Below are 25,745 nucleotides of genomic sequence, written 5' to 3' on the forward strand. Positions count from 1 at the left end.
ATTGGATGCCGTTCCTCAGCTTGGAGTGGATTGGCTTAGATTGGATTTGATTGGATTGCATTGGATTGGATGGGATTGGATTCCGTAAATTGGATTGGACTGGATTGGATTGGATGGGATTGGATTGGATTGGATTGGATTGGATGCCGTTCGTTGGATAGGATAGGATTGGATTATATTGGATTGGATTGGATTGGATGCCGTTCCTTGGATTGGATTGGAGTGAATTGGATTGGATGCCGTTCCTTGGATAAGATTAGATAGGATTGGATTGGATTGGATTGGATTGGATTGGAATTGAAGCCGTTCCATGGATTGGATTGCATTTGAGTGGATTAGATTGGATTGGATCCCGTTCCTTGGATTGGATTGGATTGGATGCCGTTCCTCGGATTGGTTGGATTGGATTGGATTGGATTGGATTGGATTGGATGCCGTTCCTTGGATTGGATTGGATTGGATTGCATTGGATTGGATTGGATTGGACTGGATTGGATTGGATTGGATTGATTTGGATTGCATTGCATTGGATTTGATTGGATTGGATTGGATGCCGTTACTTCGAGTGGATTGGATTGGATGCCGTTCCGTACATTCGATTGGATTGGATTGGATTGGATTGGATTTGATTGGATTGGATTGGGTTGGACTGGATTGCATTGGATTGGATTGGATTGCATGCCGTTCATTGTATTGGATTGGATTGGATTGGATTGGATTGGATTTGATGCCGTTCCATGGAATGGATTGGACTGGAATGGATTTGATTGGATTGGATTGGATTGGATTGGATGCCGTTACTTAGCTTGGAGTGGATTTGATGGATTGGATGCCGTTACTTCGCTTGGAGTGGATTTGATGGATTGGATTGGATTGGATTGGATTGCATTGGATTAGATGGGATTGGATCCCCTTCCTTGGATTGGACTGGACTGGATTGGATTGGATTGGATTGGATTGGATTTGATTGGACTGGACTGGATTGGATTCGATTCGAGTGGATTGGATTGGATAGGATTGGGTTCGATGCCGTACATTGGTTGGGTAGGATAGGATTGGATTGGATTTGATTGGATGCCGTTCCTGAGATAGTATTGGATTGGATTGGATTGGATTGGATTGTATTGGATGCCGTTCCTTGGATTGGAATGGAATGAATTGGATTGGATTGGATGACGTTCCTTGGATTAGATTAGATTGGATTGGATTGGATTGGATTGGATTGGATTGGATTGGATTGGATTGGAAGCCGTTCCTTGGATTGGATTGCATTGGATTGGATTGGATTGGATTGGATGCCGTTCCTTGGATTGGATTGGATTGGATTGGATGACGTTCCTCGGATTGGATTGGATTGGATTGGATGGCGTTCCTTGGATTGGATTGGATTGGATTGCATTGGATTGGATTGGATTGGACTGAATTGGATTGGATTGGATTGGATTGCATTGCATTGCATTGGATTGGATTGGATTGGATTGGATTGGATTGGATTGGACTGCATGCCGTTCCCTGGATTGGATTGGATTGGATTGGATTGGATTGGATTGGATTGGATGCCGTTCCTAGAATTGGATTGGATTGGATTGCATTGGATTGAATTGGATTGGACTGGATTGGATTGGATTGGATTGAATTGGATTGCATTGCATTGGATTGGATTGGATTGGATGCCGTTACGTCGAGTGGATTGGATTGGATTGGATTTGATTGGATTGGATTGGGTTGGACTGGATTGCATTGGATTGGATTGGATTGCATGCCGTTCATTGGATAGGATTGGATTGGATTGAATTTGATGCCGTTCCTTGGAATGGATTGGACTGGATTGGATTTGATTGGATTGGATTGGATTGGATGCCGTTATTTAGCTTGGAGTGGATTTGTTGTATTGGATTGGATTGGATTGCATTGGATTGGATGGGATTGGATCCCCGTCCTTGGATTGGACTGGACTGGATTGTATTGTATTGGATTGGATTGGATTGAATTTGAATGGACTTGAGTGGATTGGATTCGATTCGATTGGATTGGATTGGATAGGATTTGCTTCGATGCGGTACATTGGTTGGGATAGGATAGGATTGGATTGGATTGGATTGGATGCCGTTCCTGAGATTGTATTGGATTGGATTGGATTGGATTATATTGGATTGTATTGTATTGGATGCCGTTCCTTGGATTGGATTGGAATGAATTGGATTGGATTGGATGACGTTCCTTGGATTAGATTAGATTGGATTGGATTGGATTGGATTGGATTGGATTGGAAGCCGTTCCTTGGATTGGATTGCATTGGATTTGATTGGATTGGATTGGATGCCGTTCCTTGGATTGGATTGGATTGGATTTGATTGGATTGGATTGGATGCCGTTCCTTGGATTGGATTGGCTCGGATTGGATGAAGTTCCTCGGATTGGATTGGATTGGATTGGATTGGATGGCGTTCCTTGGATTGGATTGGATTGGATTGCATAGGATTGGATTTGATTGGACTGAATTGGATTGGATTGGATTGGATTGGATTGCATTGCATTGCATTGGATTAGATTGGATTGGATGCCGTTACTTCGATTGGATTGGATTGGAGGCCGTTCCTTACATTCGATTGGATTGGATTGTATTGGATTGGATTGGATTGCATGCCGTTCCTTGGATTGGATTTGATTGGTTTGGATTGGGTTGGATTGGAATTGATGCCATTCCTTGGATTGGATTGGACTGGATTGGATTGGATTGGATTGGATTGGATGCCGTTCCTTGGATTGGATTGGAGTGAATTGGATTGGATGCCGTTCCTTGGATAAGATTAGATAGGATTGGATTGGATTGGATTGGATTGGATTGGAATTGAAGCCGTTCCATGGATTGGATTGCATTTGAGTGGATTAGATTGGATTGGATCCCGTTCCTTGGATTGGATTGGATTGGATGCCGTTCCTCGGATTGGTTGGATTGGATTGGATTGGATTGGATTGGATTGGATTGGATTGGATGCCGTTCCTTGGATTGGATTGGATTGGATTGCATTGGATTGGATTGGATTGGACTGGATTGGATTGGATTGGATTGATTTGGATTGCATTGCATTGGATTTGATTGGATTGGATTGGATGCCGTTACTTCGAGTGGATTGGATTGGATGCCGTTCCGTACATTCGATTGGATTGGATTGGATTGGATTGGATTGGATTTGATTGGATTGGATTGGGTTGGACTGGATTGCATTGGATTGGATTGGATTGCATGCCGTTCATTGTATTGGATTGGATTGGATTGGATTGGATTGGATTTGATGCCGTTCCTTGGAATGGATTGGACTGGAATGGATTTGATTGGATTGGATTGGATTGGATTGAATGCCGTTACTGAGCTTGGAGTGGATTTGTTGTATTGGATTGGATTGGATTGGATTGGATTGGATTGGATTGGATTTGAATGGACTGGAGTGGATTGGATTCGATTCGATTGCATTGGATTGGATAGGATTTGCTTCGATGCGGTACATTGGTTGGGATAGGATAGGATTGGATTGGATGCCGTTCCTGAGATTGTATTGGATTGGATTGGATTATATTGGATTGGATTGTATTGGATGCCGTTCCTTGGATTGGATTGGAATGAATTGGATTGGATTGGATGACGTTCCTTGGATTAGATTAGATTGGATTGGATTGGATTGGATTGGATTGGATTGGATTGGATTGGATTGGAAGCCGTTCCTTGGATTGGATTGCATTGGATTGGATTGGATTGGATTGGATGCCGTTCCTTGGATTGGATTGGCTCGGATTGGATGACGTTCCTCGGATTGGATTGGATTGGATTGGATTGGATGGCGTTCCTTGGATTGGATTGGATTGGATTGGATCGGATTGCATAGGATTGGATTGGATTGGACTGAATTGGATTGGATTGCATTGGATTGGATTGCATGCCGTTCCTTAGATTGGATTGGATTGGTTTGGATTGGGTTGGATTGGAGTTGATGCCGTACCTTGGATTGGATTGGACTGGATTGGATTGGATTGGATTGGATTGGTTTGGATTGGGTTGGATTGGATTTGATGCCGTTCCTTGGATTGGATTGGATTGGATTGGATGCCGTTACTGAGCTTGGAGTGAATTTGTTGGATTGGATTGGATTGGATTGGATTGCATTGCATTGGATTGGATTGGACTGGATTGGATTGGATTGGATTGAATTGGATTGCATTGCATTGGATTTGATTGGATTGGATGCCGTTACTTCGAGTGGATTGGATTGGATGCCGTTCCGTACATTCGATTGGATTGGATTGGATTGGATTGGATTGGATTGGGTTGGACTGGATTGCATTGGATTTGATTGGATTGCATGCCGTTCATTGGATAGGATTGGATTGGATTGGATTTGATGCCGTTCCTTGGAATGGATTGGACTGGATTGGATTTGATTGGATTGGATTGGATTGGATTGGATTGGATGCCGTTACTTAGCTTGGAGTGGATTTGTTGTATTGGATTGGATTGGATTGGATTGGATTGGATTGCATTGGATTGGATTGGATGGGATTGGATCCCCTTCCTTGGATTGGACTGGACTGGACTGGATTGGATTGGATTGGATTGTATTGGATTGAATTTGAATGGACTGGAATGGATTGGATTCGATTCGATTGGATTGGATTGGATAGGATTTGTTTCGATGCGGTACATTGGTTGGGATAGGATAGGATTGGATTGGATTGGATTGGATGCCGTTCCTGAGATTGTATTGGATTGGATTGGATTGGATTGGATTGGATTGCATTGGATTGTATTGGATGCCGTTCCTTGGATTGGATTGGAATGAATTGGATTGGATTGGATGACGTTCCTTGGATTAGATTAGATTGGATTGGATTGGATTGGATTGGATTGGATTGGATTGGATTGGAAGCCGTTCCTTGGATTGGATTGCATTGGATTTGATTGGATTGGATTGGATGCCGTTCCTTGGATTGGATTGGCTCGGATTGGATGACGTTCCTCGGATTGGATTGGATTGGATTGGATTGGATGGCGTTCCTTGGATTGGATTGGATTGGACTGCATAGGATTGGATTGGATTGGACTGAATTGGATTGGATTGGATTGGATTGGATTGGATTGGATTGCATTGCATTGGATTGGATTGGATTGGATTGGATGCCGTTACTTCGATTGGATTGGATTGGAGGCCGTTCCTTACATTCGATTGGATTGGATTGGATTGGATTGGATTGGATTGCATGCCGTTCCTTGGATTGGATTGGATTGGTTTGGATTGGGTTGGATTGGATTTGATGCCATTCCTTGGATTGGATTGGACTGGATTGGATTGGATTGGATTGGATTGGTTTGGATTGGGTTGGATTGGATTTGATGCCGTTCCTTGGATTTGATTGGACTGGACTGGATTGGATTGGATTGGATTGGATTGGAATTGATTGGATTGGATGCCGTTACTGAGCTTGGAGTGGATTTGTTGGATTGGATTGGATTGGATTGCATTGGATTGGATGGGATTGGATCCCCTTCCTTGGATTGGATTGGATTGGATTGGATTGGATTGGATTAGATTGGATTGGAGTGGATTGAATTGGATTGGATTGGATTGGATTGGATTGGATGCCGTGAGTTGGATAGGATTGGACTGGACTGGACTGGATTGGATTGGATTGGATTGGATTGGTTGGAGTGTATTGGATTTGATTGGATTGGATTGGATTGGATGCCTATCCTTGGATTGGATTGGATTGGATTGGATTGGATTGGGATCCGTTCCTTGGATTGGATTCGATTGGATTGGATTAGATTGGATTGGATGCTGTACCTCGGATTGGATTGGATAGCATTTGATTGGATTGGATTGGATTTGATGCCGTTAATTGGATTGGATTGCATTGGATTGGATTGGATTGCATGCCGTTCATTGTATTGGATTGGATTGGATTGGATTGGATTGGATTTGATGCCGTTCCTTGGAATGGATTGGACTGGAATGGATTTGATTGGATTGGATTGGATTGGATTGGATGCCGTTACTGAGCTTGGAGTGGATTTGTTGTATTGGATTGGATTGGATTGGATTGGATTGGATTGGATTGGATTTGAATGGACTGGAGTGGATTGGATTCGATTCGATTGCATTGGATTGGATAGGATTTGCTTCGATGCGGTACATTGGTTGGGATAGGATAGGATTGGATTGGATGCCGTTCCTGAGATTGTATTGGATTGGATTGGATTATATTGGATTGGATTGTATTGGATGCCGTTCCTTGGATTGGATTGGAATGAATTGGATTGGATTGGATGACGTTCCTTGGATTAGATTAGATTGGATTGGATTGGATTGGATTGGATTGGATTGGATTGGATTGGATTGGAAGCCGTTCCTTGGATTGGATTGCATTGGATTGGATTGGATTGGATTGGATGCCGTTCCTTGGATTGGATTGGCTCGGATTGGATGACGTTCCTCGGATTGGATTGGATTGGATTGGATTGGATGGCGTTCCTTGGATTGGATTGGATTGGATTGGATTGGATTGCATAGGATTGGATTGGATTGGACTGAATTGGATTGGATTGCATTGGATTGGATTGCATGCCGTTCCTTAGATTGGATTGGATTGGTTTGGATTGGGTTGGATTGGAGTTGATGCCGTACCTTGGATTGGATTGGACTGGATTGGATTGGATTGGATTGGATTGGTTTGGATTGGGTTGGATTGGATTTGATGCCGTTCCTTGGATTGGATTGGATTGGATTGGATGCCGTTACTGAGCTTGGAGTGAATTTGTTGGATTGGATTGGATTGGATTGGATTGCATTGCATTGGATTGGATTGGACTGGATTGGATTGGATTGGATTGAATTGGATTGCATTGCATTGGATTTGATTGGATTGGATGCCGTTACTTCGAGTGGATTGGATTGGATGCCGTTCCGTACATTCGATTGGATTGGATTGGATTGGATTGGATTGGATTGGGTTGGACTGGATTGCATTGGATTTGATTGGATTGCATGCCGTTCATTGGATAGGATTGGATTGGATTGGATTTGATGCCGTTCCTTGGAATGGATTGGACTGGATTGGATTTGATTGGATTGGATTGGATTGGATTGGATTGGATGCCGTTACTTAGCTTGGAGTGGATTTGTTGTATTGGATTGGATTGGATTGGATTGGATTGGATTGCATTGGATTGGATTGGATGGGATTGGATCCCCTTCCTTGGATTGGACTGGACTGGACTGGATTGGATTGGATTGGATTGTATTGGATTGAATTTGAATGGACTGGAATGGATTGGATTCGATTCGATTGGATTGGATTGGATAGGATTTGTTTCGATGCGGTACATTGGTTGGGATAGGATAGGATTGGATTGGATTGGATTGGATGCCGTTCCTGAGATTGTATTGGATTGGATTGGATTGGATTGGATTGGATTGCATTGGATTGTATTGGATGCCGTTCCTTGGATTGGATTGGAATGAATTGGATTGGATTGGATGACGTTCCTTGGATTAGATTAGATTGGATTGGATTGGATTGGATTGGATTGGATTGGATTGGATTGGAAGCCGTTCCTTGGATTGGATTGCATTGGATTTGATTGGATTGGATTGGATGCCGTTCCTTGGATTGGATTGGCTCGGATTGGATGACGTTCCTCGGATTGGATTGGATTGGATTGGATTGGATGGCGTTCCTTGGATTGGATTGGATTGGACTGCATAGGATTGGATTGGATTGGACTGAATTGGATTGGATTGGATTGGATTGGATTGGATTGGATTGCATTGCATTGGATTGGATTGGATTGGATTGGATGCCGTTACTTCGATTGGATTGGATTGGAGGCCGTTCCTTACATTCGATTGGATTGGATTGGATTGGATTGGATTGGATTGCATGCCGTTCCTTGGATTGGATTGGATTGGTTTGGATTGGGTTGGATTGGATTTGATGCCATTCCTTGGATTGGATTGGACTGGATTGGATTGGATTGGATTGGATTGGTTTGGATTGGGTTGGATTGGATTTGATGCCGTTCCTTGGATTTGATTGGACTGGACTGGATTGGATTGGATTGGATTGGATTGGAATTGATTGGATTGGATGCCGTTACTGAGCTTGGAGTGGATTTGTTGGATTGGATTGGATTGGATTGCATTGGATTGGATGGGATTGGATCCCCTTCCTTGGATTGGATTGGATTGGATTGGATTGGATTGGATTAGATTGGATTGGAGTGGATTGAATTGGATTGGATTGGATTGGATTGGATTGGATGCCGTGAGTTGGATAGGATTGGACTGGACTGGACTGGATTGGATTGGATTGGATTGGATTGGTTGGAGTGTATTGGATTTGATTGGATTGGATTGGATTGGATGCCTATCCTTGGATTGGATTGGATTGGATTGGATTGGATTGGGATCCGTTCCTTGGATTGGATTCGATTGGATTGGATTAGATTGGATTGGATGCTGTACCTCGGATTGGATTGGATAGCATTTGATTGGATTGGATTGGATTTGATGCCGTTAATTGGATTGGATTGGATTGGATTGGATTGCATTGGAAGCCGTTCCTTAGATTGGATAGGATTGGATTGGATTGGATTCGATTGGATTGCAATGAATTGGATTGGTTTGGATGCCGTTCCTTGTATTGGATTGGATTGGATTGGATTGGATCGGGTTCCATTGGATTGGATTGGATTGGATTGGATCCCGATCCTTGGATTGGACTGGACTGGATTGGATTGGTTTGGTTTGGATTGGAATCGTTGGAGTGGATGGGATTGGATTGGATTGGATTGGATGCCGATCCTTAGATTGAATTTGATTGGATTGGATTGGATTGGATTGAATCGGATTGCATTGGATTGGATAGGATTGGATCCCGTTCCTTGGATTGGACTGGACTGGACTGGATTTAATTGGATTGGATTGGATTGGTTGGAGTGTATTGGATTTGATTGGATTGGATTGGATTGGATTGGATGCCGATCCTTGGATTGGATTGGATTGGAATCCGTTCCTTGGATTGGATTCGATTGGATTGGATTCGATTGGATTGGATGCCGTACCTTGGATTGGATTGCATTGCATTGGATTGGATTAGATTGGATTGGATTGGATAGGATAGGATTGGATTGGATTGGATTGCATTGGATTGGATTGGATTGGATGCCGTTACTTGGATTGGATTGGATTGGATGCCGTTCCTTGGATTGGATTAGATTGAATTGGATTCGAATGGATTGGAATGGATTGGATTGGATTGGATTGGATTGGAATGGATTGGTTTGGATTGGATACCGATCCTTGGATTGGATTGGGTTGGATTGGATTGGATTTGAATGGATTGGATGCCGTTCCTTATCTTGGAATGGACTGGCTTGGATTGGATTGGATTTGATTGCATTGGGTTGGTTGGGATTGGATCCCGTTCCATGGATTGGACAGGAGTGGATTGGATTGGATTGGATTGGATTGGAGTGCATTGGATTGGATTAGATTGGATTGGATTGGATTGGTGGCCGTTCGTATGATAGGATTGGATTGGATTGGATTGGAATGAATTGGATGCCGTGAGTTGGATAGGATTGGACTGGACTGGACTGGATTGGATTGGATTGGATTGGATTGGTTGGAGTGTATTGGATTTGATTGGATTGGATTGGATTGGATGCCTATCCTTGGATTGGATTGGATTGGATTGGATTGGGATCCGTTCCTTGGATTGGATTCGATTGGATTGGATTAGATTGGATTGGATGCTGTACCTCGGATTGGATTGGATAGCATTTGATTGGATTGGATTGGATTTGATGCCGTTAATTGGATTGGATTGGATTGGATTGGATTGCATTGGAAGCCGTTCCTTAGATTGGATAGGATTGGATTGGATTGGATTGGATTGCAATGAATTGGATTGGTTTGGATGCCGTTCCGTGTATTGGATTGGATTGGATTGGATTGGATCGGGATGCATTGGATTGGATTGGATTGGATTGGATCCCGATCCTTGGATTGGACTGGACTGGATTGGATTGGTTTGGTTTGGATTGGAATCGTTGGAGTGGATGGAATTGGATTGGATTGGATTGGATGCCGATCCTTAGATTGAATTTGATTGGATTGGATTGGATTGGATTGAATCGGATTGCATTGGATTGGATAGGATTGGATCCCGTTCCTTGGATTGGACTGGACTGGACTGGATTTAATTGGATTGGATTGGATTGGTTGGAGTGTATTGGATTTGATTGGATTGGATTGGATTGGATTGGATGCCGATCCTTGGATTGGATTGGATTGGAATCCGTTCCTTGGATTGGATTCGATTGGATTGGATTCGATTGGATTGGATGCCGTACCTTGGATTGGATTGGATTGCATTGGATTGGATTAGATTGGATTGGATTGGATAGGATTGGATTGGATTGGATTGGATTGGATTTGAATGGACTGGAGTGGATTGGATTCGATTCGATTGCATTGGATTGGATAGGATTTGCTTCGATGCGGTACATTGGTTGGGATAGGATAGGATTGGATTGGATGCCGTTCCTGAGATTGTATTGGATTGGATTGGATTATATTGGATTGGATTGTATTGGATGCCGTTCCTTGGATTGGATTGGAATGAATTGGATTGGATTGGATGACGTTCCTTGGATTAGATTAGATTGGATTGGATTGGATTGGATTGGATTGGATTGGATTGGATTGGATTGGAAGCCGTTCCTTGGATTGGATTGCATTGGATTGGATTGGATTGGATTGGATGCCGTTCCTTGGATTGGATTGGCTCGGATTGGATGACGTTCCTCGGATTGGATTGGATTGGATTGGATTGGATGGCGTTCCTTGGATTGGATTGGATTGGATTGGATTGGATTGCATAGGATTGGATTGGATTGGACTGAATTGGATTGGATTGCATTGGATTGGATTGCATGCCGTTCCTTAGATTGGATTGGATTGGTTTGGATTGGGTTGGATTGGAGTTGATGCCGTACCTTGGATTGGATTGGACTGGATTGGATTGGATTGGATTGGATTGGTTTGGATTGGGTTGGATTGGATTTGATGCCGTTCCTTGGATTGGATTGGATTGGATTGGATGCCGTTACTGAGCTTGGAGTGAATTTGTTGGATTGGATTGGATTGGATTGGATTGCATTGCATTGGATTGGATTGGACTGGATTGGATTGGATTGGATTGAATTGGATTGCATTGCATTGGATTTGATTGGATTGGATGCCGTTACTTCGAGTGGATTGGATTGGATGCCGTTCCGTACATTCGATTGGATTGGATTGGATTGGATTGGATTGGATTGGGTTGGACTGGATTGCATTGGATTTGATTGGATTGCATGCCGTTCATTGGATAGGATTGGATTGGATTGGATTTGATGCCGTTCCTTGGAATGGATTGGACTGGATTGGATTTGATTGGATTGGATTGGATTGGATTGGATTGGATGCCGTTACTTAGCTTGGAGTGGATTTGTTGTATTGGATTGGATTGGATTGGATTGGATTGGATTGCATTGGATTGGATTGGATGGGATTGGATCCCCTTCCTTGGATTGGACTGGACTGGACTGGATTGGATTGGATTGGATTGTATTGGATTGAATTTGAATGGACTGGAATGGATTGGATTCGATTCGATTGGATTGGATTGGATAGGATTTGTTTCGATGCGGTACATTGGTTGGGATAGGATAGGATTGGATTGGATTGGATTGGATGCCGTTCCTGAGATTGTATTGGATTGGATTGGATTGGATTGGATTGGATTGCATTGGATTGTATTGGATGCCGTTCCTTGGATTGGATTGGAATGAATTGGATTGGATTGGATGACGTTCCTTGGATTAGATTAGATTGGATTGGATTGGATTGGATTGGATTGGATTGGATTGGATTGGAAGCCGTTCCTTGGATTGGATTGCATTGGATTTGATTGGATTGGATTGGATGCCGTTCCTTGGATTGGATTGGCTCGGATTGGATGACGTTCCTCGGATTGGATTGGATTGGATTGGATTGGATGGCGTTCCTTGGATTGGATTGGATTGGACTGCATAGGATTGGATTGGATTGGACTGAATTGGATTGGATTGGATTGGATTGGATTGGATTGGATTGCATTGCATTGGATTGGATTGGATTGGATTGGATGCCGTTACTTCGATTGGATTGGATTGGAGGCCGTTCCTTACATTCGATTGGATTGGATTGGATTGGATTGGATTGGATTGCATGCCGTTCCTTGGATTGGATTGGATTGGTTTGGATTGGGTTGGATTGGATTTGATGCCATTCCTTGGATTGGATTGGACTGGATTGGATTGGATTGGATTGGATTGGTTTGGATTGGGTTGGATTGGATTTGATGCCGTTCCTTGGATTTGATTGGACTGGACTGGATTGGATTGGATTGGATTGGATTGGAATTGATTGGATTGGATGCCGTTACTGAGCTTGGAGTGGATTTGTTGGATTGGATTGGATTGGATTGCATTGGATTGGATGGGATTGGATCCCCTTCCTTGGATTGGATTGGATTGGATTGGATTGGATTGGATTAGATTGGATTGGAGTGGATTGAATTGGATTGGATTGGATTGGATTGGATTGGATGCCGTGAGTTGGATAGGATTGGACTGGACTGGACTGGATTGGATTGGATTGGATTGGATTGGTTGGAGTGTATTGGATTTGATTGGATTGGATTGGATTGGATGCCTATCCTTGGATTGGATTGGATTGGATTGGATTGGATTGGGATCCGTTCCTTGGATTGGATTCGATTGGATTGGATTAGATTGGATTGGATGCTGTACCTCGGATTGGATTGGATAGCATTTGATTGGATTGGATTGGATTTGATGCCGTTAATTGGATTGGATTGCATTGGATTGGATTGGATTGCATGCCGTTCATTGTATTGGATTGGATTGGATTGGATTGGATTGGATTTGATGCCGTTCCTTGGAATGGATTGGACTGGAATGGATTTGATTGGATTGGATTGGATTGGATTGGATGCCGTTACTGAGCTTGGAGTGGATTTGTTGTATTGGATTGGATTGGATTGGATTGGATTGGATTGGATTGGATTTGAATGGACTGGAGTGGATTGGATTCGATTCGATTGCATTGGATTGGATAGGATTTGCTTCGATGCGGTACATTGGTTGGGATAGGATAGGATTGGATTGGATGCCGTTCCTGAGATTGTATTGGATTGGATTGGATTATATTGGATTGGATTGTATTGGATGCCGTTCCTTGGATTGGATTGGAATGAATTGGATTGGATTGGATGACGTTCCTTGGATTAGATTAGATTGGATTGGATTGGATTGGATTGGATTGGATTGGATTGGATTGGATTGGAAGCCGTTCCTTGGATTGGATTGCATTGGATTGGATTGGATTGGATTGGATGCCGTTCCTTGGATTGGATTGGCTCGGATTGGATGACGTTCCTCGGATTGGATTGGATTGGATTGGATTGGATGGCGTTCCTTGGATTGGATTGGATTGGATTGGATTGGATTGCATAGGATTGGATTGGATTGGACTGAATTGGATTGGATTGCATTGGATTGGATTGCATGCCGTTCCTTAGATTGGATTGGATTGGTTTGGATTGGGTTGGATTGGAGTTGATGCCGTACCTTGGATTGGATTGGACTGGATTGGATTGGATTGGATTGGATTGGTTTGGATTGGGTTGGATTGGATTTGATGCCGTTCCTTGGATTGGATTGGATTGGATTGGATGCCGTTACTGAGCTTGGAGTGAATTTGTTGGATTGGATTGGATTGGATTGGATTGCATTGCATTGGATTGGATTGGACTGGATTGGATTGGATTGGATTGAATTGGATTGCATTGCATTGGATTTGATTGGATTGGATGCCGTTACTTCGAGTGGATTGGATTGGATGCCGTTCCGTACATTCGATTGGATTGGATTGGATTGGATTGGATTGGATTGGGTTGGACTGGATTGCATTGGATTTGATTGGATTGCATGCCGTTCATTGGATAGGATTGGATTGGATTGGATTTGATGCCGTTCCTTGGAATGGATTGGACTGGATTGGATTTGATTGGATTGGATTGGATTGGATTGGATTGGATGCCGTTACTTAGCTTGGAGTGGATTTGTTGTATTGGATTGGATTGGATTGGATTGGATTGGATTGCATTGGATTGGATTGGATGGGATTGGATCCCCTTCCTTGGATTGGACTGGACTGGACTGGATTGGATTGGATTGGATTGTATTGGATTGAATTTGAATGGACTGGAATGGATTGGATTCGATTCGATTGGATTGGATTGGATAGGATTTGTTTCGATGCGGTACATTGGTTGGGATAGGATAGGATTGGATTGGATTGGATTGGATGCCGTTCCTGAGATTGTATTGGATTGGATTGGATTGGATTGGATTGGATTGCATTGGATTGTATTGGATGCCGTTCCTTGGATTGGATTGGAATGAATTGGATTGGATTGGATGACGTTCCTTGGATTAGATTAGATTGGATTGGATTGGATTGGATTGGATTGGATTGGATTGGATTGGAAGCCGTTCCTTGGATTGGATTGCATTGGATTTGATTGGATTGGATTGGATGCCGTTCCTTGGATTGGATTGGCTCGGATTGGATGACGTTCCTCGGATTGGATTGGATTGGATTGGATTGGATGGCGTTCCTTGGATTGGATTGGATTGGACTGCATAGGATTGGATTGGATTGGACTGAATTGGATTGGATTGGATTGGATTGGATTGGATTGGATTGCATTGCATTGGATTGGATTGGATTGGATTGGATGCCGTTACTTCGATTGGATTGGATTGGAGGCCGTTCCTTACATTCGATTGGATTGGATTGGATTGGATTGGATTGGATTGCATGCCGTTCCTTGGATTGGATTGGATTGGTTTGGATTGGGTTGGATTGGATTTGATGCCATTCCTTGGATTGGATTGGACTGGATTGGATTGGATTGGATTGGATTGGTTTGGATTGGGTTGGATTGGATTTGATGCCGTTCCTTGGATTTGATTGGACTGGACTGGATTGGATTGGATTGGATTGGATTGGAATTGATTGGATTGGATGCCGTTACTGAGCTTGGAGTGGATTTGTTGGATTGGATTGGATTGGATTGCATTGGATTGGATGGGATTGGATCCCCTTCCTTGGATTGGATTGGATTGGATTGGATTGGATTGGATTAGATTGGATTGGAGTGGATTGAATTGGATTGGATTGGATTGGATTGGATTGGATGCCGTGAGTTGGATAGGATTGGACTGGACTGGACTGGATTGGATTGGATTGGATTGGATTGGTTGGAGTGTATTGGATTTGATTGGATTGGATTGGATTGGATGCCTATCCTTGGATTGGATTGGATTGGATTGGATTGGATTGGGATCCGTTCCTTGGATTGGATTCGATTGGATTGGATTAGATTGGATTGGATGCTGTACCTCGGATTGGATTGGATAGCATTTGATTGGATTGGATTGGATTTGATGCCGTTAATTGGATTGGATTGGATTGGATTGGATTGCATTGGAAGCCGTTCCTTAGATTGGATAGGATTGGATTGGATTGGATTCGATTGGATTGCAATGAATTGGATTGGTTTGGATGCCGTTCCTTGTATTGGATTGGATTGGATTGGATTGGATCGGGTTCCATTGGATTGGATTGGATTGGATTGGATCCCGATCCTTGGATTGGACTGGACTGGATTGGATTGGTTTGGTTTGGATTGGAATCGTTGGAGTGGATGGGATTGGATTGGATTGGATTGGATGCCGATCCTTAGATTGAATTTGATTGGATTGGATTGGATTGGATTGAATCGGATTGCATTGGATTGGATAGGATTGGATCCCGTTCCTTGGATTGGACTGGACTGGACTGGATTTAATTGGATTGGATTGGATTGGTTGGAGTGTATTGGATTTGATTGGATTGGATTGGATTGGATTGGATGCCGATCCTTGGATTGGATTGGATTGGAATCCGTTCCTTGGATTGGATTCGATTGGATTGGATTCGATTGGATTGGATGCCGTACCTTGGATTGGATTGCATTGCATTGGATTGGATTAGATTGGATTGGATTGGATAGGATAGGATTGGATTGGATTGGATTGCATTGGATTGGATTGGATTGGATGCCGTTACTTGGATTGGATTGGATTGGATGCCGTTCCTTGGATTGGATTAGATTGAATTGGATTCGAATGGATTGGAATGGATTGGATTGGATTGGATTGGATTGGAATGGATTGGTTTGGATTGGATACCGATCCTTGGATTGGATTGGGTTGGATTGGATTGGATTTGAATGGATTGGATGCCGTTCCTTATCTTGGAATGGACTGGCTTGGATTGGATTGGATTTGATTGCATTGGGTTGGTTGGGATTGGATCCCGTTCCATGGATTGGACAGGAGTGGATTGGATTGGATTGGATTGGATTGGAGTGCATTGGATTGGATTAGATTGGATTGGATTGGATTGGTGGCCGTTCGTATGATAGGATTGGATTGGATTGGATTGGAATGAATTGGATGCCGTGAGTTGGATAGGATTGGACTGGACTGGACTGGATTGGATTGGATTGGATTGGATTGGTTGGAGTGTATTGGATTTGATTGGATTGGATTGGATTGGATGCCTATCCTTGGATTGGATTGGATTGGATTGGATTGGGATCCGTTCCTTGGATTGGATTCGATTGGATTGGATTAGATTGGATTGGATGCTGTACCTCGGATTGGATTGGATAGCATTTGATTGGATTGGATTGGATTTGATGCCGTTAATTGGATTGGATTGGATTGGATTGGATTGCATTGGAAGCCGTTCCTTAGATTGGATAGGATTGGATTGGATTGGATTGGATTGCAATGAATTGGATTGGTTTGGATGCCGTTCCGTGTATTGGATTGGATTGGATTGGATTGGATCGGGATGCATTGGATTGGATTGGATTGGATTGGATCCCGATCCTTGGATTGGACTGGACTGGATTGGATTGGTTTGGTTTGGATTGGAATCGTTGGAGTGGATGGAATTGGATTGGATTGGATTGGATGCCGATCCTTAGATTGAATTTGATTGGATTGGATTGGATTGGATTGAATCGGATTGCATTGGATTGGATAGGATTGGATCCCGTTCCTTGGATTGGACTGGACTGGACTGGATTTAATTGGATTGGATTGGATTGGTTGGAGTGTATTGGATTTGATTGGATTGGATTGGATTGGATTGGATGCCGATCCTTGGATTGGATTGGATTGGAATCCGTTCCTTGGATTGGATTCGATTGGATTGGATTCGATTGGATTGGATGCCGTACCTTGGATTGGATTGGATTGCATTGGATTGGATTAGATTGGATTGGATTGGATAGGATAGGATTGGATTGGATTGGATTGCATTGGATTGGATTGGATTGGATGCCGTTACTTGGATTGGATTGGATTGGATGCCGTTCCTTGGATTGGATTAGATTGAATTGGATTCGAATGGATTGGAATGGATTGGATTGGATTGGATTGGAATGGATTGGTTTGGATTGGATACCGATCCTTGGATTGGATTGGGTTGGATTGGATTGGATTTGAATGGATTGGATGCCGTTCCTTATCTTGGAATGGACTGGCTTGGATTGGATTGGATTTGATTGCATTGGGTTGGTTGGGATTGGATCCCGTTCCATGGATTGGACAGGAGTGGATTGGATTGGATTGGATTGGATTGGAGTGCATTGGATTGGATTAGATTGGATTGGATTGGATTGGTGGCCGTTCGTATGATAGGATTGGATTGGATTGGATTGGAATGAATTGGATTGGATGCCGTTCCTTGGATTGAACTGGTTTGGATTGGATTGGATTGAATGCCGTTCCTTAGATTGGATTGGATTGGATTGGATTGGATTGGATTGGAATGGATTGAATAGGATTGGATTGGATTGGAAGCCGTTCCTTGGATTGGATTGGATTATATTGTATTGTATTGTATTGTATGGGATTGGATTGGATTGGATTCGATTTGATGCCGTTCCTTGGATTGGATTGGATTGGCTTGGAATGGATTAGATTGGATTGGATGGCGATCCTTGAATTAGATTGGACTGGATTGGATTGGATTGGATTGGATTGAATGACGTTCCTAAACTTGGAGTGGATTGGCTTGGAATGGATTGGATTGGATTGCACTGGATTGGCTGGGATTGGATCACGTTTCTTGGATTGGACTGGACTGGATTGGAGTGGATTGAATCGGACTGGATTGAATGCCGTTCGTTGGATAGGATTGGATTGGATTGGATTGGATTGGATTGGATTCGATGCCATTCCATGGATTGGATTGGATTGGATTGAATTGGATTGGATGCCGTACCTTGCATTAGATTGGATTGGATTGGATTGGATTGGATGCCGTTCCTTGGATTGGATTGCATTGGATTGGATTGGATTGGATTGGATGCCGTTCCTTGGAATGGATTGGATTGGATTGGATTGGCTTGGATTGGATTGGATTGGCTGCCGTTACTTGGATTGGATTGGATTGAATTGTATTGTATTGGATTGGATTGAATTGTATTGGATTGGATTGGATTGTATTCGATTGGATTGGATTGGATTGGATGCCGTTCCTCAGCTTGGAGTGGATTGGCTTAGATTGGATTTGATTGGATTGCATTGGATTGGATGGGATTGGATTCCGTAAATTGGATTGGACTGGATTGGATTGGATGGGATTGGATTGGATTGGATTGGATTGGATGCCGTTCGTTGGATAGGATAGGATTGGATTGGATTATATTGGATTGGATTGGATGCCGTTCCTTGGATTGGATTGGAGTGAATTGGATTGGATGCCGTTCCTTGGATAAGATTAGATAGGATTGGATTGGATTGGATTGGATTGGATTGGAATTGAAGCCGTTCCATGGATTGGATTGCATTTGAGTGGATTAGATTGGATTGGATCCCGTTCCTTGGATTGGATTGGATTGGATGCCGTTCCTCGGATTGGTTGGATTGGATTGGATTGGATTGGATTGGATGCCGTTCCTTGTATTGGATTGGATTGCATTGGATTGGATTGGATTGGATTGGATTGATTTGGATTGGATTGGATTGGACTGGATTGGATTGGATTGGATTGATTTGGATTGCATTGCATTGGATTTGATTGGATTGGATTGGATGCCGTTACTTCGAGTGGAATAGATTGGATGCCGTTCCGTACATTCGATTGGATTGGATTGGATTGGATTGGATTTGATTGGATTGGATTGGGTTGGACTGGATTGCATTGGATTGGATTGGATTGCATGCCGTTCATTGGATTGGATTGGATTGGATTGGATTGGATTGGATTTGATGCCGTTCCTTGGAATGGATTGGACTGGAATGGATTTGATTGGATTGGATTGGATGCCGTTACTTAGCTTGGAGTGGATTTGATGGATTGGATGCCGTTACTTATCTTGGAGTGGATTTGATGGATTGGATTGGATTGGATTGGATTGCATTGGATTAGATGGGATTGGATCCCCTTCCTTGGATTGGATTGGACTGGACTGGATTGGATTGGATTGGATTGGATTGGATTTGATTGGACTGGACTGGATTGGATTCGATTCGAGTGGATTGGATTGGATAGGATTGGCTTCGATGCCGTACATTGGTTGGGTAGGATAGGATTGGATTGGATTTGATTGGATGCCGTTCCTGAGATAGTATTGGATTGGATTGGATTGGATTGGATTGTATTGGATGCCGTTCCTTGGATTGGATTGGAATGAATTGGATTGGATTGGATGACGTTCCTTGGATTAGATTAGATTGGATTGGATTGGATTGGACTGGATTGGATTGGATTGGATTGGAAGCCGTTCCTTGGATTGGATTGCATTGGATTGGATTGGATTGGATTGGATGCCGTTCCTTGGATTGGATTGGATTGGATTGGATGACGTTCCTCGGATTGGATTGGATTGGATTGGATGGCGTTCCTTGGATTGGATTGGATTGGATTGCATTGGATTGGATTGGATTGGACTGAATTGGATTGGATTGGATTGGATTGCATTGCATTGGATTGGATTGGATTGGATTGGATTGGACTGCATGCCGTTCCCTGGATTGGATTGGATTGGATTGGATTGGATTGGATTGGATTGGATTGCATTGGATTGAATTGGATTGGACTGGATTGGATTGGATTGGATTGAATTGGATTGCATTGCATTGGATTGGATTGGATTGGATGCCGTTACGTCGAGTGGATTGGATTGGATTGGATTTGATTGGATTGGATTGGGTTGGACTGGATTGCATTGGATTGGATTGGATTGCATGCCGTTCATTGGATAGGATTGGATTGGATTGAATTTGATGCCGTTCCTTGGAATGGATTGGACTGGATTGGATTTGATTGGATTGGATTGGATTGGATGCCGTTATTTAGCTTGGAGTGGATTTGTTGTATTGGATTGGATTGGATTGGATTGGATTGCATTGGATTGGATGGGATTGCATGCCGTACATTGGATAGGATTGGATTGGATTGAATTTGATGCCGTTCCTTGGAATGGATTGGACTGGATTGGATTTGATTGGATTGGATTGGATTGGATGCCGTTATTTAGCTTGGAGTGGATTTGTTGTATTGGATTGGATTGGATTGGATTGGATTGCATTGGATTGGATTGGATTGCATGCCGTTCATTGGATAGGATTGGATTGGATTGAATTTGATGCCGTTCCTTGGAATGGATTGGACTGGATTGGATTTGATTGGATTGGATTGGATTGGATGCCGTTATTTAGCTTGGAGTGGATTTGTTGTATTGGATTGGATTGGATTGGATTGGATTGCATTGGATTGGATGGGATTGGATCCCCGTCCTTGGATTGGACTGGACTGGATTGTATTGTATTGGATTGGATTGGATTGAATTTGAATGGACTGGAGTGGATTGGATTCGATTCGATTGGATTGGATTGGATAGGATTTGCTTCGATGCGGTACATTGGTTGGGATAGGATAGGATTGGATTGGATTGGATTGGATGCCGTTCCTGAGATTGTATTGGATTGGATTGGATTGGATTGGATTATATTGGATTGGATTGTATTGGATGCCGTTCCTTGGATTGGATTGGAATGAATTGGATTGGATTGGAAGACGTTCCTTGGATTAGATTAGATTGGATTGGATTGGATTGGATTGGATTGGATTGGAAGCCGTTCCTTGGATTGGATTGCATTGGATTTGATTGGATTGGATTGGATGCCGTTCCTTGGATTGGATTGGATTGGATTTGATTGGATTGGATTGGATGCCGTTCCTTGGATTGGATTGGCTCGGATTGGATGAAGTTCCTCGGATTGGATTGGATTGGATTGGATTGGATGGCGTTCCTTGGATTGGATTGGATTGGATTGCATAGGATTGGATTTGATTGGACTGAATTGGATTGGATTGGATTGGATTGGATTGGATTGCATTGCATTGGATTGGATTGGATTGGATGCCGTTACTTCGATTGGATTGGATTGGAGGCCGTTCCTTACATTCGATTGGATTGGATTGTATTGGATTGGATTGGATTGCATGCCGTTCCTTGGATTGGATTGGATTGGTTTGGATTGGGTTGGATTGGATTTGATGCCATTCCTTGGATTGGATTGGACTGGATTGGATTGGATTGGATTGGATTGGATGCCGTTCCTTGGATTGGATTGGAGTGAATTGGATTGGATGCCGTTCCTTGGATAAGATTAGATAGGATTGGATTGGATTGGATTGGATTGGATTGGAATTGAAGCCGTTCCATGGATTGGATTGCATTTGAGTGGATTAGATTGGATTGGATCCCGTTCCTTGGATTGGATTGGATTGGATGCCGTTCCTCGGATTGGTTGGATTGGATTGGATTGGATTGGATTGGATTGGATTGGATTGTATTGGATTGGATGCCGTTCCTTGAATTGGATTGGATTGGATTGCATTGGATTGGATTGGATTGGACTGGATTGGATTGGATTGGATTGATTTGGATTGCATTGCATTGGATTTGATTGGATTGGATTGGATGCCGTTACTTCGAGTGGATTGGATTGGATGCCGTTCCGTACATTCGATTGGATGGGATTGGATTGGATTGGATTTGATTGGATTGGATTGGGTTGGACTGGATTGCATTGGATTGGATTGGATTGCATGCCGTTCATTGTATTGGATTGGATTGGATTGGATTGGATTGGATTTGATGCCGTTCCTTGGAATGGATTGGACTGGAATGGATTTGATTGGATTGGATTGGATTGGATTCGATTGGATGCCGTTACTTAGCTTGGAGTGGATTTGATGGATTGGATGCCGTTACTTAGCTTGGAGTGGATTTGATGGATTGGATTGGATTGGATTGGATTGGATTGCATTGGATTAGATGGGATTGGATCCCCTTCCTTGGATTGGACTGGACTGGATTGGATTGGATTGGATTGGATTTGATTGGACTGGACTGGATTGGATTCGATTCGAGTGGATTGGATTGGATAGGATTGGCTTCGATGCCGTACATTGGTTGGGTAGGATAGGATTGGATTGGATTTGATTGGATGCCGTTCCTGAGATAGTATTGGATTGGATTGGATTGTATTGGATGCCGTTCCTTGGATTGGATTGGAATGAATTGGATTGGATTGGATGACGTTCCTTGGATTAGATTAGGTTGGATTGGATTGGATTGGATTCGATTGGATTGGATTGGATTGGATTGGAAGCCGTTCCTTGGATTGGATTGCATTGGATTGGATTGGATTGGATTGGATGCCGTTCCTTGGATTGGATTGGATTGGATTGGATGACGTTCCTCGGATTGGATTGGATTGGATTGGATGCCGTTCCCTGGATTGGATTGGATTGGATTGGATTGGATTGGATTGGATTGGACTGAATTGGATTGGATTGGATTGGATTGGATTGCATTGCATTGGATTGGATTGGATTGGATTGGATTGGATTGAATTGGATTGCATTGCATTGGATTGGATTGGATTGGATGCCGTTACGTCGAGTGGATTGGATTGGATTGGATTTGATTGGATTGGATTGGGTTGGACTGGATTGCATTGGATTGGATTGGATTGCATGCCGTTCTTTGGATAGGATTGGATTGGATTGAACTTGATGCCGTTCCTTGGAATGGATTGGACTGGATTGGATTTGATTGGATTGGATTGGATTGGATTGGATGCCGTTATTTAGCTTGGAGTGGATTTGTTGTATTGGATTGGATTGGATTGGATTGCATTGGATTGGATGGGATTGGATCCCCGTCCTTGGATTGGACTGGACTGGATTGTATTGTATTGGATTGGATTGGATTGAATTTGAATGGACTGGAGTGGATTGGATTCGATTCGATTGGATTGGATTGGATAGGATTTGCTTCGATGCGGTACATTGGTTGGGATAGGATAGGATTGGATTGGATTGGATTGGATGCCGTTCCTGAGATTGTATTGGATTGGATTGGATTGGATTGGATTATATTGGATTGGATTGTATTGGATGCCGTTCCTTGGATTAGATTGGAATGAATTGGATTGGATTGGATTGGAAGCCGTTCCTTGGATTGGATTGCATTGGATTTGATTGGATTGGATTGGATGCCGTTCCTTGGATTGGATTGGATTGGATTTGATTGGATTGGATTGGATGCCGTTCCTTGGATTGGATTGGCTCGGATTGGATGAAGTTCCTCGGATTGGATTGGATTGGATTGGATTGGATGGCGTTGCTTGGATTGGATTGGATTGGATTGCATAGGATTGGATTGGATTGGACTGAATTGGATTGGATTGGATTGGATTGGATTGGATTGCATTGCATTGGATTGGATTGGATTGGATGCCGTTACTTCGATTGGATTGGATTGGAGGCCGTTCCTTACATTCGATTGGATTGGATTGTATTGGATTGGATTGGATTGCAAGCCGTTCCTTGGATTGGATTGGATTGGTTTGGATTGGGTTGGATTGGATTTGATGCCATTCCTTGGATTGGATTGGACTGGATTGGATTGGATTGGATTGGTTTGGATTGCGTTGGATTGGATTTGATGCCGTTCCTTGGATTGGATTGGACTGGATTGGATTGGATTGGATTGGAATTGATTGGATTGGATGCCGATACTGAGCTTGGAGTGGATTGGATTGGATTGGACTGGATTGGATTGCATTGGATTGGATGGGATTGGATCCCCTTCCTTGGATTGGATTGGATTGGATTGGATTGGATTGGATTGGATTAGATTGGATTGGAGTGGATTGAATTGGATTGGATTGGATTGGATGCCGTGAGTTGGATAGGATTGGACTGGACTGGACTGGATTGGATTGGATTGGATTGGATTGGTTGGAGTGTATTGGATTGGATTGGATTGGATGCCTATCCTTGGATTGGATTGGATTGGATTGGATTGGAATCCGTTCCCTGAATTGGATTCGATTGGATTGGATTAGATTCGATTGGATGCCGTACCTCGGATTGGATTGGATTGCATTTGATTGGATTGGATTGGATTTGATGCCGTTAATTGGATTGGATTGGATTGGATTGCATTGGAAGCCGTTCCTTAGATTGGATAGGATTGGATTGGATTGGATTGGATTGGATTGCAATGAATTGGATTGGTTTGGATGCCGTTCCTTGTATTGGATTGGATTGGATTGGATTGGATCGGATTGCATTGGATTGGATTGGATTGGATTGGATGCCGTTCCTTGGATTGGATTGGATTGGATGACGTTCCTCGGATTGGATTGGATTGGATTGGATGGCGTTCCTTGGATTGGATTGGTTTGGATTGCATTGGATTGGATTGGATTGGACTGAATTGGATTGGATTGGATTGGATTGGATTGCATTGGATAGGATTGGATTCGATTGGATGCCGTTACTTCGATTGGATTGTATTGGAGGCCGTTCCTTACATTCGATTCGTTTGGATTGGATTGGATTGGATTGCATGCCGTTCCCTGGATTGGATTGGATTGGTTTGGATTGGGTTGGATTGGATTTGATGCCGTTCCTTGGATTGGATTGGACTGGATTGGATTGGATTGTAGTGGATTGGTTTGGATTGGGTTGGATTGGATTTGATGCCGTTCCTTGGATTGGATTGGACTGGATTGGATTGGATTGGATTGGATTGGATTGGATTGGATGCCGTTACTGAGCTTGGAGTGGATTTGTTGGATTGGATTGGATTGGATTGCATTGGATTGGATGGGATTGGATCCCCTTCCTTGGATTGGATGGGATTGGATTGGATTGGATTGGATTGGATTGGATTAGATTGGATTGGAGTGGATTGAATTGGATTGGATTGGATTGGATTGGATTGGATTGGATGCCGTTAGTTGGATAGGATTGGATTGGATTGGATTGGATTGGATGCCGTTCCTTAGATTGTTTTCGATTGGCTTGGATTGTATTGGGTTGGATGCTGTTCCTTGGATTGGATTGGATTGAATTGAATTGGATTGGATTGGATGCCGTTCCTTGGATTAGATTAGATTAGATTGGATTGGATTGGATTGGATTGGA

The sequence above is a fragment of the Mustelus asterias genome, chromosome 23, assembly GCF_964213995.1.
Source record: "Mustelus asterias chromosome 23, sMusAst1.hap1.1, whole genome shotgun sequence".
In the NCBI taxonomy this organism is placed as follows: Eukaryota; Metazoa; Chordata; class Chondrichthyes; order Carcharhiniformes; family Triakidae; genus Mustelus; species Mustelus asterias.